Source organism: Aptenodytes patagonicus, chromosome 7, assembly GCF_965638725.1.
Source record: "Aptenodytes patagonicus chromosome 7, bAptPat1.pri.cur, whole genome shotgun sequence".
Lineage (NCBI taxonomy): Eukaryota > Metazoa > Chordata > Aves > Sphenisciformes > Spheniscidae > Aptenodytes > Aptenodytes patagonicus.
The window spans coordinates 26,645,499-26,663,026 of NC_134955.1; positions in this window are offsets into that span (position 1 = coordinate 26,645,499).

Here is a 17,528-nt window from a genome sequence, read left to right on the forward strand (position 1 = left end):
CTTTAATTAAGGTGGTGCTGTTCCCTCATTATAGCTAGCGGGGTGTGTGTGGGAGGAAAACTCTTCAGTTGCCTCTACCTGAACCTTAAAATAGAGAAATACAGGAATAAATGGAGGCAGACATAACTACACAGAAATGCAAAAAACAATGTTTGTGTGTGTGCGTGTATATATATACACACATGCATACATATTCTGATTTGCATTACTACCATTTTCTTTTTTCTCCCGAGAAGACAGTCTTCTCTTCCAGGCTCCAACTGTAAATTTCCTAAGGCATTGACTTAATCTTCCCTCAATCTGTCCTCATCGCTGGGATCACTGGGATGGAGGCCTGGAAGCGAAGCATCCAGGACCTCACAGCCAAAGCAAAACAATGGCTCCTTTCCCCAGCCTCCTAATAAGTTCAAGAAGTTATGCGAAAACAAACAAAGCGGTGGCCTGGTAACATAGCTGAGCACTCCAGCTCCCGTGCCCAGCCACGCTGCGCCGCCGGGGCTGGCGAGCCCTTGCCAACCTGCAGGACGCGATGGCTATGGTGGCGCACGTGGGGTCTGGCAGCGAAACCCATGCTCCCGTGGGTGGGCGCACTGCCCAGCGGGCTTGCTGCGAGAGACCCCAAGGACATCAGCCCTTGCATCGTCCCCGCTCGGTGCCGCTCCTGGGGTCCAGGCTGGGAGTGGCATCCCTGCTCACCTGCATGATGGCACACATGGTGTGGAGGAGTGGTGGCACAGCCCGCGTGCCCTGCACTGCTGGGCCACCGAGGTCTCCAGAAGTGCAGAAACACGTCCTTGAAGAAGGCTGATGTTGTCTGGTGACATAACAAGCTTTCCGGAACAATTCTTTGCTGTATTTTTCCATAAAGTTTGCCTGATTTACAGCGCTGTGAGGTTATTTAGTCCTAAGGACTCAAATGAGTCGCTTGTACGTGGCAAACCAGGAGAACAGTATTACTGCGCTGGATGGTTTTTGGAGCACGCAGATGTTTTCTTACAATTGTGTAAGCCATCACAACACAGTTAAGTTAGAGTTACTTCAACTGGTGTTCCCATCAGTATTATATGCCTTGGTTTGCTCTGTGTGGTTTGGAGGAGAACTTGTATCTGTGTGAAGAAAATCCTTTCAAGCAGACTTTGTGTGGTGCTTCCAGACCCTAAAGATCACAAATCTCACAAGAGGAATTTGTTGCACTCTGCTGTGTCACCCGCATGAGCGACACACCCGAGGAGTCAGGGGGGACAGAGTCATCACCTCAAACTTGAACTTCTCTGCAGGGTTACAAATGCGGCTCCCAAGGCAAGTTAACACGTCGAGGACATGGCACTGCTGACGGCAGTAGGAATTTTGCTCTTTTTAGCAGAATTACGATCAAAGAGTCTTTGTTTGCTTTTTTTTTAACATTCACTTTGAAAAAAACCACATTTTTAAGAAGCTGTCTTTCCCTGAAACAATATTGCTGATGTTCAAGGCTTTGCCCTGGCTGCTCTGACCTGCTGATAAGTCAAAGCTTCAGTTTTAGCACAGTGCAGCTGCCCCTGAGTTGTCATACAAGAGACAAGAAGGGAAGGACCATGTCTAGTGACTGCAGAGCAGATACTGCAGCGCGATACGGGCTGTGAGACAGCTCCCCACATGCTGGGCTGCCCTGGGAATGCATGGGTTTGGTGTCTGCATGGAAACCAAGGGCCTCTCAAAAATTTCCCCTTTTTTTGGAGTGCCGGGCATGCTTTAAAAAAGCATGTCCTAATATGGCTGACCGCTCGGCCCATGTTCAGATGAGGAATTTGCTGGGTGGCCAGGCTGCTGGCCGTGCCGTGGCTCTGTGAGCGGCAGCAGCCCCTTGTCCTCCCCCGGGGCAGCTGTGCCGGCAGGACCTGCGGGGCTGGCAGTGGCAGCAGCAGCAGCACCGTCACTGCGTGGGGCTCCTGCCCTCACCCGACCTCTGAGCATCCGCACGCTCAGCCAGGCGCACCCTTGCGCGGGGCTCCACTCCCTCCTGTGTGAGAGCAGCTTTGCCGCAGCAAATGCTGACTTGTGAGGCTGAGTTTACGTTAAAAAAAGTAATTTGTGCCCGAAGGAACGAATCCCACATTGTTTTTTCACTTTCCTGCTGCGCTGCTGTTTTTTTAATCTTGTCCCTCGTTAAGCGTCTCCCTGCCGCAGCGCAGGCAGCCCTTTACTCCCCAGTTTGCAGCTACGCGGTGTGCTTTATCGTTTTTCTCAACTACTGCATGAGGACTTCCAGATGAAGTCTCGGAGTGAACGCTGCCTTCAAAAGCGCCTGCGAGATTAATTAATCTTTCCAGTAGCCTCAGTAGGTGGGTCAACACTACTGCTCCTGTTGTGCAGAGGGCAAGAGCAAGTAGTCGGGGGTCCGAGCATCTTGCCCAAAGCCGTGGAAGAAGTCACAAAGCTCGGTTACCAGGCCCGAGGTCTCACTTTCTCATTTGGTCTGGAAGATACGGTTTTCTCTGACCTGGTTTTCCTTCAGCATCTCTTCTGAAGTGCCTCCAGACTGGCCCGAGGGGTGTCTGAAACAGGGAGGGACATTTTCCTGGGGTTCTTTGTACTCAAGCCTTATTTCTTTTTGATACTTGCCTATCACGCAACCTCAGCTCGCTGGGGACAATAGTGGTTTTGTTATTCATTAAAGCACTTAAATTAACTGAAAAAAAAAAATTCAGGCTCTTCCTTAAGAAGCTTATAATTTAATAGGTGAAATGTCAGGGAAAATCAATGCAAGTCTGTTTCCTCTCTGCTTCATTATGCACTCCATTAAACAGCTTTTATGTTCTGTTTATAGGTTGCTTGTGTGTTTCTTTTTTTTTTTAAATTTTTTATTTTTATAAAAGAAACATTTTTACATTTATGATGTAAAGCAAGCTGGGCTGAGAACCAGCACTACAAGAAACGTGTTTGGCTTGAGCAAGGAATCTGCAAGACCACAAACATCAAGATGTCCCTAGCAAGAGGCTCCGTGGTGGGACACCGTGGAGGGGAGGCGGGTGGGGAAATCAAACACGTTCCAGGCAATTTGCTGATTGCAAATCTTCAGAGGTATAAAATGTCCCTAAATTGCTACGTCCCCCCCCTGCGGTGTTAAGAGAGGTCCAATCGCCCAACCTGGAAAGAGAAAACCACAAGTGACTTGTTAACGTTTCTGCCTCACCCCTACAGTGAGGAGCGAGAGCATGCCTTTTCCAGTTCATAAACACCGCCTGGTTGACTGGAGGGATGTTCTCGCCCGGATGTGGCAAATTTTATAGCCGTGTGAATAAGAAACAGAGCACGCAAAGGAAAGTATTACTGTTTAGGGGGTGATAAAACTTAATGCCACCCTGCTCCATTCCCCCCTTGCCCCATGCTTTCTCAAAATGTCCATTGGGAATCTTTGGCTTTGGTGAGGCTTAGGAGGCAAAGAGGACAGTAAAACAAAGTTTGGAGACCAGTAGAGATGCCGTCCAGGATAATGCCTTTATTTTCCTTGAGCAATGGAAGATAATAGCTCATGGCTGGATCATGAGGTTGAGAGTGATCATATTTTCATATTTTTTTTCCCTTTAATTTACCACAGGATTGCTTGGCAAAGTTTTTTTTTTGCTGGATGTCTCAGTTTTTCCAAATGTACTGTGGGGACAAATCTTGCCCAGTTTGGACCAAGGCTAGGAAGGTTAATTTACCATTATTTGTAAAGTGCTTTGTGTCACCAAGGACAAAGCCCTGCAGAAGTGTCCAAGGGGAGAACTGACACTGATAACAGTGCTGCGGTTATGCTGCTAAGCCACCTCCCACACTGCAGGACCAGCCTCTGCATTTTCATTGCTCTTCCCTTCGTTTTCACACATTGCCAGGAGTATCTTAAAGTAGTGGCAAAGCCTCCAAAGCTTTCTACCATAGGAATACAAGTTAAGGGAAAACACTGTTCAGGCAACTCTAGCTGGGGGAACTGGATGGTCAGCACTCCCCAACAAACAGATTTCTAAGAAGAAAAGACACTGGAAATTACTGAGTGCCACGGTAATTCTTGCAAGGAAAGTACTTCATTTGGATAAGTTAGTCTCTATTGAATCTTAGAGAATTCACCAGCAGGAGCAAAGGTCTTCGCTCAGGATTTGCAGGGAAAAGTCTCATGTCAAAGTACAGGGGACTTCTGCCATGACGCAGGTTACTCTCCCAACTGCAGATCACAGCAGGAAGGTGCTGGTGGTCTGAAGGTGCTAGTGATCTGTGATAGTGAGTGAAAACTAAGGGCAGCATTGATGGAGTAACCAAGCAGAGAGGCAAGTTAGTGAGAGGTAGAAGGGTAAAAAATGGTGATTGATGGTGATGATGATGACTTTATTAGAAAAGTTTCAATAGCAATAACTAGGATCATTGGGTGTTGGTCTTTTCTCCGAAGTAACAAGTGATAGGACGAGAGGAAATGGCCTCAAGTTGCGGCAGGGGAGGTTTAGATTGGATGTAAGGAAAAATTTCTTTACTGAAAGAGTGGTGAAACATTGGAACAGGCTGCCCAGGGAAGTGGTGGAGTCCCCATCCCTGGAGGTATTTAAAAGACGTGTAGATGAGGCGCTTAGGGACATGGTTTAGTGGGCATGGTGGTGTTGGGTTGACGGTTGGACTCGATGATCTTAGAGGTCTTTTCCAACCTCAATGATTCTATGATTCTATGATTATGGCATGACATGTCTTAAGGAATGAGTCAACAAGGTACCAGGGAAAGACTCAGCAGAGGCATTACTAGGGAAAGAGGGTGAAAAGGAAAGGAAGCTACAGAAAGGTTTGGGAAGGCCTCTGCTAATTGAGAGGGGGTTGGGAAGACTGCATTGCTGCACCAATTGCTGTCACATCACCCCCTCAGGATGTTTTGTGCTATGACAAGTACCACTACGGGGGAATGCACTGTCTATAGCCTTCCCCCAGAATCTGTGCTTGCTGATAGACCTCTGCTAATGGAGGGTAGAAATGTTTGGGACCAACTTGCAAATTACATCTAAACCCAGCTCAGCTCAGACTGCTCCAGACATGGAGAGAAAGGCAAGAGCCTGAAAAGGAAAAACAAAGAATGGGAGAAAAGAATTCACAGATTTAAAGTCCAGAAGTGGAAATGCACAAAATAAGCCTCCTCTGCATGATTGAGTCACACCAAATGTTTTTTATGAATTTTTATTAGTTTTACTGAATTGATAACTCATTCAGAAAACCTGAAAAAACAAGTAAGAAGATGTTGTCTGAGAAGAATGTCATTTTGCTGCCTGCTGACAGAGAGGTCCCGGGAAGGTGCACCTGGTCTCCTTGCCACTAGCAAGTGGCGCTGGAAGGAGCTGTGGTTTTGAAATTGTCAGCAGATGACTGTGCTTTTTCTCAAGGAGTGAAGTTTGGATCATCAGAGAGCACTGAACATCTTTCTGAAAGATAAGAAGGTAGGAAAAATACACAAAACCCACATATTAGACTATATTGTATATATAGCAATGGGGAGTTACACAGATTTTCTAGGAATGGCCACCAAAATATTGAGGCGTGTCACATTATTGTGATTTATCTCTGTTTGGCTTTCATCACATTTTCATTTTTGATTTTCTGCTAGGGAAAAGATTCAGATATCTTGATGAATGGAAAACACATCAGAAAACTGCTCAGGATTAATTAAGCAAATGCAATGGAAATAGGTCATTCTCTGACTCCTGTCTCCTGGACCATACCCAGAGAAGTTCTCTGCCAAGGAAGAGATGGTTAAATCAGTGATCACATAAAATATTCATTAGGAATTCATGCCCTTGGTCAGCTAGGTAATTGGATGCAAATTAATATTCTTCTTCAAGAACATTTACCAAAAACATTTAGTTCACTTTTTTTGTTTCTTTAAAAAAGAAAAAAAGAGAAAGACTACAAAATGAATCATTTTTATTTTGTTGCAAGTTGCAACTAGAAATTTGATTCAAATCAGAATATAATAGCTTTGTTTCAAAACTACTTTATTTGATTTGACTGTAATTTTTTAAAACTAAAAGGCTTTCTAAATGAAACAAAAAAAATTAAACTATATATTTTTATTTTAAAACATTCTTTTGTCCTTACTGACTCTTCCTCTTCCTTCCTCTTGAACAGGGAGATTAAGAGTAGCTACACTTTGTGATATTAAAAACCAAAAAAACCCACCCCAAAACCCTTGAAGGGCAACCTTGCCCTGGAGACTAAGGGAGAAAAGCTCATTTTCCATAAGCTCCATTCATTTTCCACAGTTTTCTATTTTTAAGCTGCAATACCTGAGTCTATGCCTCCTTGTTTCTGTGTTTTCTTAAATACCTACTTAACAACTTCAGGCTGTAACACCTTCCCATGCGTGTTAGCCGTGGCAACGCTACGAAATCGTCCCTGCAGTTGGGGGCTCCCGTGGGCATTGCTCAGGACCAGCAGAGTGCAGGAACCATCCTTCCAACTGGATAAGATCCAAAAATCCAAAAGCCCGGTTACATGATCTGACAGGCAAGGTACAGTCCAAATCTAAACAACTTCTCTAGTGCCTGAAATGGCCTTGCTCATACACCCGAGAAATATGGAAACACTGGAAGGAAAGTTAATTGAATTTTCCCTCCTCCTTCCTTCATCCTCAAACCCCACTACATTTAAAAGAAAAAATTCCCTTTTTAAAAATAACTATCGGAGCTGGAAATTAAGTTCACATGAAGTGAGTTAGGGATGAGAGCAAACTCCTGATTAAATTTACTTGGAAAAAAAAAAGAAAGTACAGCCGAAGATGGGAGGCCAGACTTGTGTAAGGCAGTTTGGGGAGAGCATGGGCTGAGCAGCTAGTGGGTGCTGAGCGTTGGGGCAGCCGAGCACCGTGCTGCCATCACCCATAGCTCTCCCTGGATATTGGGGTGAGTCCTTATCTCCTCTTGCAGTATCTGAGCCTAAATGGAGGCCTGGCTTTCTGTGGGAAATGAGTTTCCCCCTGCCACAGGCTGCCTGCTTTCGCTGGCGTGAGAATCAGCTTCCTGCCTTTTGATAACCAACACTAGCTAAAGCAAAATTTCTGCCTAGTGTGCATTTCTTAGTGCTTTGTCGCTATGATTGAAGCAATATTCTTTCCACTGCTTCTCCTGAGAGACTTTCCAGTGCTTGATACATCTGACCGTTGAAGTGTTGCCTTCAGCATCCTCTAATTATAGTTTGAAATTAAGCTATTTTTTTTCCACCCTGGCTTCTGCTGGCCTGCCACTGGGATGATTTTTTCTGGAGTAATTAATAGAAAATGAGTTTCAGAAGGGCGATGACTAGATAGAGGAGGGTGGCAGAACCAGGTTCTGCTCTGAACAGACAGTTTCCAGTTCGGGATTTTTCTGTTCCCTTCAAATGGCAAGCAGTGCCTCTGCTACAGTGTCTCATGGGCATCGTACTCTTTTCCTGGGTTATGAACAAGTATGAGGACTGGAACTCTGTGTCTACATGTGTCTTGGACTGCAATCGTATCTTTCTGACACTCCTGAAGGGCCCATGTTTTCTGGCTGCCCTATTCCTCCCCCCGTACACACACTGCCCAGAGGTAATCCCTCCTTCTATGCAGAGCTCAGTCTCAACCTCCTGAAATCATTACATCCGCTTTCCCCACAGTGTTTGAGAAGGGGTCCAAGACCAATCAATGAATGTTTTTTTAAGACTGAAGACAAGCACCCATGTCTGGGATGTATGTCCCATAATGGGACTGCACAGCTGTAGTCTCCAGTTTCCCCAGGGCGGCTGGTGCCGTGCAGTTTTGCACAGGGATATCCAGGGACTGAATACCTGCCTGGGACAATCTCCCTGCAGTGCTGTTGGTGAGAAGTAGGCAGGAAACAAAAATTTTAAACTGAGAGCATTTCCTGAAACCAAAATGTTTCAGGGCTTTAAAAATATTCTTTGCTGTTGCACATCCAAATGGAAAGTAGGCCAGACAAATATTTTTTCCAAAACCCTTGTCTACCTTTTCCCTCTTGCTCTCCCCCTTAAAAACAGAGAAAAACAGCCAAGCATTTTCAGTAAGCCTAGTGGTGAAGTGCCCACCTACTGTGGATTTAAATCCTTGCTTAACCATGGGGCCACGGCTCCACCTCTTTCACTTTTCCAATGAATATTTCTTTGACATCTAACACCTTTGGCAGGAGAGCCTGCCGGCAGGCTGGAAGCAGGGGCAGTAGCCACGTGCCTCAGGTGTATGGAGAGGAGCCACATCCCACTCTGTCCAAAGGGGGCCAAAGAGGGACTGAAGGTTTGCTGTGGTTGGGGTTATGGGGCTGTCCTCCCTTGAACTTCTCTCTGTCTCTTTCCGACTGCCACCAGAAGTGCCATCCCATGTATGAGAAATGCTCTTTGTAAATCAGCCACTTCTCATGAAAACCTATTTTGCCCCCCAGATTTCCAGCCAACCCTCCCGTGGCCACGTATGATACCACATTGCCAACCCTAGTGTCGGCTTCTCATTCTCTGTGCGACCAGACAAAAAGATTTTATTTGAGTAACAATCTGAATGGCTTAAAAAAAGAACAAAAATCTAATTTTAAAGGGATTATGGTGAACCTCTTGTAAACTGTGTTCAATAAGAAGAGGACTTAGAACAGGGCCTGTAATGGGTCTGAGTGACTGTGCTGGGGAAACAGGTCATTTCCTGACGGTTAACAGCTAATTTTTCTAACAATCGAAATGCGGGGATCATGCATATAAGTTTCTAATGGACACTCATGAAATGGCAAGAGGACTGATGAATACCAGGTGGCCAAACTTCACTTTCCTATTATCGAAGACTCCATTTAACTCAGCAGGCAGCAGGATCTCTGACCACCTGAATCTGTACGGTAGTGTATGGGCAGTTCGTAGCCATATACAGTTTATACCCACCCTCCTGGGAAATAAAAAACATTGATAAATGGCGTCATTGCAATATCTCCATTAAAAACAGAACCATCAAAACTATTCAGTCCTGGAACTCATTCCCTTAAGCATCCTGAAGTCACTAGAGACACCACTGTCTGTTAACTCTGTAATTGCTGGCCCACCGCATTGCTTTGCTGTGATGGTACCCCCTGGAATCAGTGAGACAGCTCATTCCATGAGAACGCTCCATGGAATCACCAGTGCTTGGAGGGGTGGTCTGCAAAACTCACCACTGTAGGACCAATAAGGCAAATAAATATATTAGTATGTCTTCTTGTCAAACTCTCTTATCATTCTGTATGCTGTTGATAGTCCTGTTTTACAGGAGAAATGTTGTTTATTAGTTCTATGCACTGCTATCTGTTATGGTATAGTTTACTATAATTAGTATTACTTGTAATGAGATTAAGTTGTTTGGGTTTTTTTCTGACAAAATCCGGTTGTTTCTTGTAAAGAGAGAGTTTTTTCCTATGACTTTGAAAAGTCCCATTTGCGTAAGTTTTCCTGATGCTTTATATCAGAATTTTGTTTGAAAAAAAGGTTGGTAGATTCAGCATAGTATTTTTCACTCAAAATATGGAATACAGACCCGTTCTGAGCCTTCTGCTTACTAGCTCCGGCAGTAGTGCCTAGCTTGGAAAGAATTTTGATTCTGAAGTTCAGAGTTCATTCAAGGCTGTAGAGGTCTGGTCATTCAGATTTACAGGTTGCAACCATTTTTCACTTTTACTAGCCATCTCTCTAGGATTCACTTGCTTAGTGGCAGTCCGGCTTCGAGTCCTGGAAATGGATCTAGGAGACTTTTCTTGAAAAGCCTGTAAAATATGTCCTTCTCCTGGTGCCAAATCGTACAGGTTTCTCCCCTTTGCCATATGGCTCCCCATGAATTTCCAAAAGCTTGTAAATACACAATGATATGTAGCTTCTGAAAATCCTCCTGAGATTTCTGCAGAGTGGAAAAGCTGATGACACTGGCTAGATTTCTTTGGACTAGGAATCTAAAGAGAAATGAATTTCTGACGCAAATTCTCTGTATAAAGCAGTTGACAAAGTACAAGATACCGTACAGTTTTATTATACTGTACTAGATGATAAATTCAATGGGGACTCATGCTGGGATTTAAACCCCCAGTAGTTAAGAGCTTGGATTCCCAGGTACTGTGACGTTTCCAGATGAGCTGTGTTGCCCTAAGCAGCTGGAGAGCCACAGGCATTTTAGGGCTCTTCCTCAAAATTCTGAGTTACAAGAAGAAGTAACTGGGTAAAAGACAAGTGTCCCTTTTTAAAAATGTGAAAAGACAGACATCTGGGGAGGTTGTGGGAAGACAAGGGGAGACAGGAAAACTGGAAAAGAGAGGGAAGATCAATGAGATCCAGGGCAGATGTAGGAATAGGAGACACACTCTGCTGCCTACGAACAGTAAGGCAGCAATCATTGCAGAGCCCATGCTGACTAGGACTTTGCTCCTCTGCCTGTGCCTCTCCCATATCCCTCCAGCGGAATTAATTCCTCATGTTATGTAGCTGCCTCTTGGTCCTTCCTGCTCTTCCTGATATTGTACAGATCATAGTCTAGTGGTTAACACTTAAGATTGGGAGCTGGGCTTCTTGGACTCTGTTTGCAGCTCTGCGACTGATATATTGTGTGGCTGTGGGCAAGTTACTTCATCTTTCTGCACCTTGGGTCCCTCATCTTCAGAGGATAACAGTACCAACCGGCCTGCCGGAGAGATTATGGGGCTTAACTAAAGCGTCTTTGAAAAGCTACGTCTGACGTCTTGGACGAAGAGCAAATTGGTACTAATGCGTATTGCTCCTCATGATGTAATGCAATTATTAAGAAAAGATGTTTGCAGGCTCTCAGAAGGGTTGTGGAAGTCCCAAGGAAAATTATCTAAAGAAGGGTCACTCACAGGCGAACCAAAGGCAAGCTTTTTTTCAGTTTGCCAGATCTTGTGAAGGGAGGAACATCTGGACAACGGATTCCAAACAGAGCCAGGGCCCAAGCCAAATAATTCAGTGTAGTGTCTCTGGGAATGCAGTGGGCATTTCCTGTCTTACACAAAGGGAGCTCAACCAAGAAACAGTTTTTGTGCTTTTATGCAGGAAGACACAAATTCAATCCAAGAACAGCTGTCAAGGCCTTCATGTGCTTGAACTAAGGATACATGTCCTAGTCCTCATATGCCACCGGTGCTGGAAGTCTCTGTTTCTCAAAGCTGGAAGCTGGGCTTCAGGGAAATAGAGCTGGACTTTGAGAGAGTCTAATAACAAAATTTTCTCCATATGCAAGTGATGAAAGGAGCCAACTACAGCTGCCTCACACCAGCCCTGCAATAACAGCCTCAGGTCCTCTAAACTGTCAGCAATAAAACTAAATTTGCTTTGAGCAACACCTTGGAGAATGGAGTGTAATGATTTTTTAAGGAAATAAAACCTATTTTGCAATATGTATTTATTGTACACACTACCTTCTACTAAGTGGTATGAAGTAATACTAGCATCAGAGTGCTTTGCACTCTTACCGTGCTTTTCACTGGAGGATCTCTGTGTGCCTTGGTAAGCTTACCTCTGTAGCCGCAGCCCCTACTCCTGCCCTCACTTTGCCGATGGGAGATCACACTCATGGCTTGGCCAGGGGGCTTCTCAGCCTTCCCTAATGCAGGTTAATCCACAAGCACACACAAGCCATGCAGATCACCTGTGATGACTGCTGACTTACCATTCAAAGGCTAGGAAGGAAACATTTTTTTCCCCTCTTGCAGGGATGTGCCCAAACCTGCAGCCCCTGAGTATGCCCAGACCCTGGGATTGCTGCCTCCATGGGTAGCAATTGCAAGTCTGGGCACATTTGTATCACTGTTCTCTTTCCAGAGGTGCATACCTTAACACAAGGGAGATGATAATGCAAAGAGCACATGCTGATGCTGATTTCTGCTGTGTGACCAACACCTTCCTCAGCACCTCATTACAGGGGTATGAAAAAGGTGGAAAACAAGACTGTAAATGGCCGCATTTACATTAGTGTTGTGCCTGCCTCCTTTTCTGTTTGTCCCATGCATACACACAGATGACACACAGTGAGCTTTGCTGATCTGGGATCTTGCAAAGCTCCTGTCCCCCTATGGACATATTTCTAATAATTAGGGGTCCATACTCCATGATATATTGGCTTGAGAAATATATTAAGTCCTAATTTTGTACAGGGGGTTTCAGATAAAGAAACCTAAAATAGAATTCTTTCTTGAATATGGTAACTGCTCTGGTGGGTACAGATAAAACCTGTGTCTATGGTATACCTTGGCTTCAAGAAAGCTTTCAGATATCCTTCCATGTGAACAAAAAAGTATGACCAGGTTGAAGACAGCATATAACTGGTTAAAAAAAAACAGGATCGTGACTCAACAACATGATGCTGTTGCACAACAAAACACCCCCCACCAAACAGATTTTGCAATGTAGCAAAATTAATGTTTTATGCAAGGTAATTACCCCGTTGTACTTTGCTTTTGTGGCCAGAGTACTAGGGAAGTCTTGGTAAGGCTTATAAACATAAGGTCTCACCTTATTCTGGATCTTCCTAAATGCTGGGCTATATTAACTTAGCTATAAATTAGGCTCCTGTCTTCGTTTGAATTGGGGTTCCTTGACGGAAGTCATGCAGTTTCTTTACGCACCATTAGCTGAGAGACACTGATGTGCTGTAAGCAGATGGGCTGCTTAGATATGGCTTTTGATTTACACCCATTTGGAAGACTCTCTAGTTTTACGTATTGCACTTCAGGAAAGATGTAGTGAAGAGAGCCCAGAATACTAAGAGTTAGAAAACACAACCGCTGGGAAAGAGTAAAGGAATTCCACGTGTCCTCCAGAAGAGAGAGAAAAGTGAGGGCCATGTGAAAGTCCTCTGATATGTAAAGCTTCTTCTGAAAAGGACAATGATCTCTTATACTCCCTGATACTCTGGGCAGAGGTAGAAATAATGTGTTCAGTTTGCAGTGAATACGCTGTTCAAAATTGAGTGAAGCTATCTGAGCACTTCCAGTTAAGCACTGGGAGAGGCTGGGGGGACTGGGGATCCCCTTCTTGGAGTGTTATAAGAAAAAGTTAGATGGCGATTGGTCAGGAACAGGTTGGTTTAACCCCAGCTTAGATATGAGGGTTGGGCTAGATGAATTCCTTGCTTTCAGCCCTGCATTTCCATGTTCTGCTTGACCCCTTAGTCTAAGGAGCTGGAGAGCCCCGGAGGCTGGGTTGACAAGAAGAGAGCCCCTCCAGGCTATATAGACTGCGCTGATTGATTTGTTGCCACTACAGTGTATTTTGCCTCCTCTCCCTGTCCCTTTTCCAATATTCTTTTCTAAGTGGCACAGTAAGCAGCCAGTGTGGGTCCATTTCTCAGACAAGACTCCCGGAGAGGCTTTTGAAGTCAGCCTGATATATCAGCCTATATTGAACATGTGCAAATGCACACACATAGCAAGACACAGAGCTGGGAAACCGCTTATTAGTAAGTTTGACTAACATTTTCTGTTATGGGGTCCTTCTTTCACTTGTTTATAACGTTAACAGCTTCAACTGTTTGGGCTTAAATTTTACATACAGGGTGTTTGCCTCAAACTGAATTATTTACGGAAATTTCAGCCAAAATGACATAGTGTTTCTGAGAAGAAGCCTGGAAAAATACATTGTTTGCTTTATTGCTTTTTTCTTTTTTTTTCCCCCAACCTTTTATTTGGAAAGCCCTAGAACCCCTGTGCTTTGGAAGTGCAATCGGACACTTGGCAGAAGAGGTGGCTTTTGTGTTGGGGATGGGCCTTGTCTGTCCCTGTGAAAAACTACCCACATTTGGCCAAGTTATAAGGCTTAGAAAAACCACGTGGAGAGGATCTGTTTCTTCTGTTGGCTTAACTCCTGGCACAGCGGCATGCAATAGAAAGTTGCCATCTCGATGGCAAACCCTGTAGATGTCCACGGTATGGCCACATTGGCATGCCTGTGCTACCACCTAGCTTACTTTAAAACATAGGAAATCAGGCACCCCCTGTGTTAAGTGAACATTACCAAGATTTTCAAGCTGATCACTCAAAAGTCACTGGATTTACCTGGATTAGGTCTTCCTGTACAATATTAATTCCACCTTTTTGTGCAGAACATGCTTGAACCCTCTTTCCCACAGGTCTCCTGCTGTGCTCCACCAAACAGGGGAGGCTACCAGCTCCTGGACTCCTGCTGCATTTGTTGCAGGTGATGGCAGGTGGGAGGCGGGTGAAGCAGGATGAGCAATGGGAAGGCTGGGGCTGTACCTGACCGAGCTGAGCAGTGCTTTGAGGAGTGGGGGTTTTGCTCTCGCAGATGCTAACCCATGCTGCCTACAGCGAACTTTTCACAGAGGGCTCCTAATTGTAGGTTCTCTTTTTCTTGGGACCCAACCTGGGACCCTGGGGTCTCAGCTGGGCCTGAGGTTGGCAGGAGCTCTGCTCTGAACATCTGCAGTGCTGGCTAATGACAAGCAAGAGGAAAAATCAAGACCTAGGCATCTCAATGACAGGATTCAAAATTAATGCCTACCACGGATCTTGTAGACACACTGTTGACCATATGGCTATGTCTATACTGTCAAAGGCCCCGAGGCCTCCTTCGAGACTAGATTAAATTTTGTAAGCTTGCAAGCATGGCCAGGGGGTCAGGCAGTGCACACGCTGAAGCCAGATGTGGCCTGTCGGACCATGCAGGCACTGCTTGAAGCAGCCATGGGGCCGCAGAGGACACCATGGCTTTAGCTGCTCCGTAAACTGCATCCATGATTGTATAGACAGGGCTTATGCTTTCAGTTCAACATTTGGAGAATGAAGAAAATACCAACTTGCCTCCTGGGGCTGTAGCAAAAATAGATGAATTAATCTTTATGAGGCACTTTGATACTATTGTCATGAGTGCTATAGAAAAGCCCATGAGAATACAAAATGATGTTGTTTTCAGAGCAGGGTTTGAATAGTGTGCAGTCAGTAAGGCTTGAGGTCACAAACTGAACAATGAAGAAAAAACAAAATCTTGAATAGCTGTTCCTGTAGTGAACAGTATCCATCCTCAGCACAAAGTGAGGCAGCCATCCCATGGAAAAAAGCCATGTCCTCATGCCACAGAGGGCTGTGTCATGAATAATATAAACACATGAGGGAGCCCTCCTAAAGGTGCACAGGTAACTGAAGTGGAGTACGTAGCTTCCACCTACGTGGTTTTGCAACCTTGATTTCACAGGTTTTCACACACATGCAACCCCCCCCAGACATGTGCATGTATACATTCCTCACGCATCAAAGGTCAACGGCAATGTGGTTACTAGGCAAATTTTCCCCATTAAAACGTTACCAAAGGCAGATGTTTAGGGGCCTACAGGATTTACAGATTTGCTCTCCAAAGAGCATATTAGGGAAGATGACTGTTCTCCTGTTGGGTCGTATGCTGTGTTTTGAAAGCCTCAGTGCCCACCCCAGATTAAAGCAGCATGTTGCTGGAATACTGGGCCTCCAATGAAGATGCCTTTCAACAACGCAAAACCACTAATGAGAAAACATAGACAGAAGGAGAGCCAGCCCCCGATGGCCGTGTTTCTCAGCTTTGAGTAGCTTCCAGGGCCATTGGTGGCACTGGCCTGATGGAAGAACAGGTCGGAGGAAGACGAAGTCTTTGCTCTCAGCGGCTCTGACGTTTGTCTATAGTCAGGACACGAAAGGAAAGAAGGAAAGAGAACAAGTGAGAGAGAGAAAGAGAGGGAGAGATCCTGCTTGGCCACATACCATACATGCAGATAGTGTATTGCATTTTTCCAGACTAGGGAGACCTCCTCTTCCAAGTGTTCCAGTAATTAACCTCACTTTCCTGGCTGGTGTTAATTTGTTCCAAGTATTTGGGCTTTAGATCTAACCATGGGAATCTCATTCCCTGCAGAAATCTTGCCAACTATTACTAGACATTTTACCACACACATGCAGGCCAAAAAAAGCAAGGCTAATTACACTGCTTTTTTGCGAAGTGAAGTGTATTTGTTATAAGTTCAACATCTCCTAATAAAGGAGAGGAGGGGGAGAAGGCAAAGCAACATCTTTTTGTGTCTGCCCGTGGGAGGAAGGGGCAGAGAGGAACAGGGAGCTGCCTTTAGCTGTGCAGTACCCGCAACGTAAATCCTCTGTGAGGCTTTAGGAGCCTAGGTGTGACGATCCACCACATGAAACCAGAGAGGAATGGTGCTACCAAGATTTTTAGCTGTGAATAACTGAGTTCAATTATTCGGTACCAATGGGAGTTCTCTAAGTAAAAATTTAAATAGGAGGAATTATTCAAACCAGATGTCGATTTCCCAATACTTTCTTTTTTCTCCCCCTTTCGTGCTGTATGTGCTACCTGTTAAGGAAAAAGTGTGTATGGGAGGAAAAGCGTGTGTGAGAGTGTGTGTAGGGGCTCTCTCTGACAGCGTGACAAGCAACAAAGTCATACGTGACAACACCTACAGCAGAGGAAATAGGTTATGAAAATCACTATGAATTTTCAAGTCCAAGTACATGCAGTTTTTGGACCCATTCCACTCTGAAGAGGTTTAAAAAGGGCCAGCAAGGTAAGAAGGGCTGGAGAGGCAGTCATAATGCCAGAGTGTTGACATTTGGGATCTTTTATCAGGTTAAGTCCTTAATTTTACTGAAAGATATATTTTTTTTCTGCTTGTTATTCATTTTCTAGCTTTTGAAATTAACAATAAAATGTAATAATACCTAGTACTAACATAAACCCTTTTATCCCTAGACCTCAAAGCAGTTCATAATGGTGAGTCAGTATTATTATCCTCAGTTTAAGCCCATCTGCAAATAAGTTTCTTCAGGGTCTATCTCTAAATCTGATTTTGTAATCCTTTGCTTAGTGCATTTGAATTTATTTATTTTTTAAGTGGGTAAGTGTAAGTTGCTCAGACAAGTTTCTTTGTAACTTCTCTGGAACTGAGGTTGTCGAGTCTCAAACAAAAACTAAAGCAGACATCTTTAGTGTTTGGGAAGGCTAGAAAGCAGTGAGCAAGTAGCAGGCAGCGTTCATCTTTTTCCTATAAGAAATCCAAGCTTTCTGACTAATAGGACAGTGGAGGGGATGAAATGCTTGCTTCATGAAAGAGTTCAAAATTTGGGAATTTGGTTCTGCTCCAAATCTGAGCAACCCTCCCCAGGTTAAGCTCTCTATGAAAGAAAGTTCTGCAAAAAAAAGAATTTGGGATTCGTTGAAATACTTACTATTGATTCTGGATTTCTAATTTTTTAACTGTTTTCTAATACAAACTATAGCATGAATTAGAAAAAATCTCAGCAAAACTTTGTTTCAAAAAAGAAAGTGGGATTTTTTTGTTCCAAAATGTTAAAATATCTTGTGTTTTTTACTGGCATTTTTGAAATTCATTCCTTTCCCCCAGGTTTCTTCTTCATATAACAAGAGCAGTATCGGCTTTATCTTGATGGAAGGGCGTATTCTCACAGAGTGCAATTCCATCAGCTTTCTCTGACCAGAGTCAGTTGCCAACTTTGCTCTTCTGTGATTTATATTAAAAGAAAGGCTGATGATGATGATCCTAA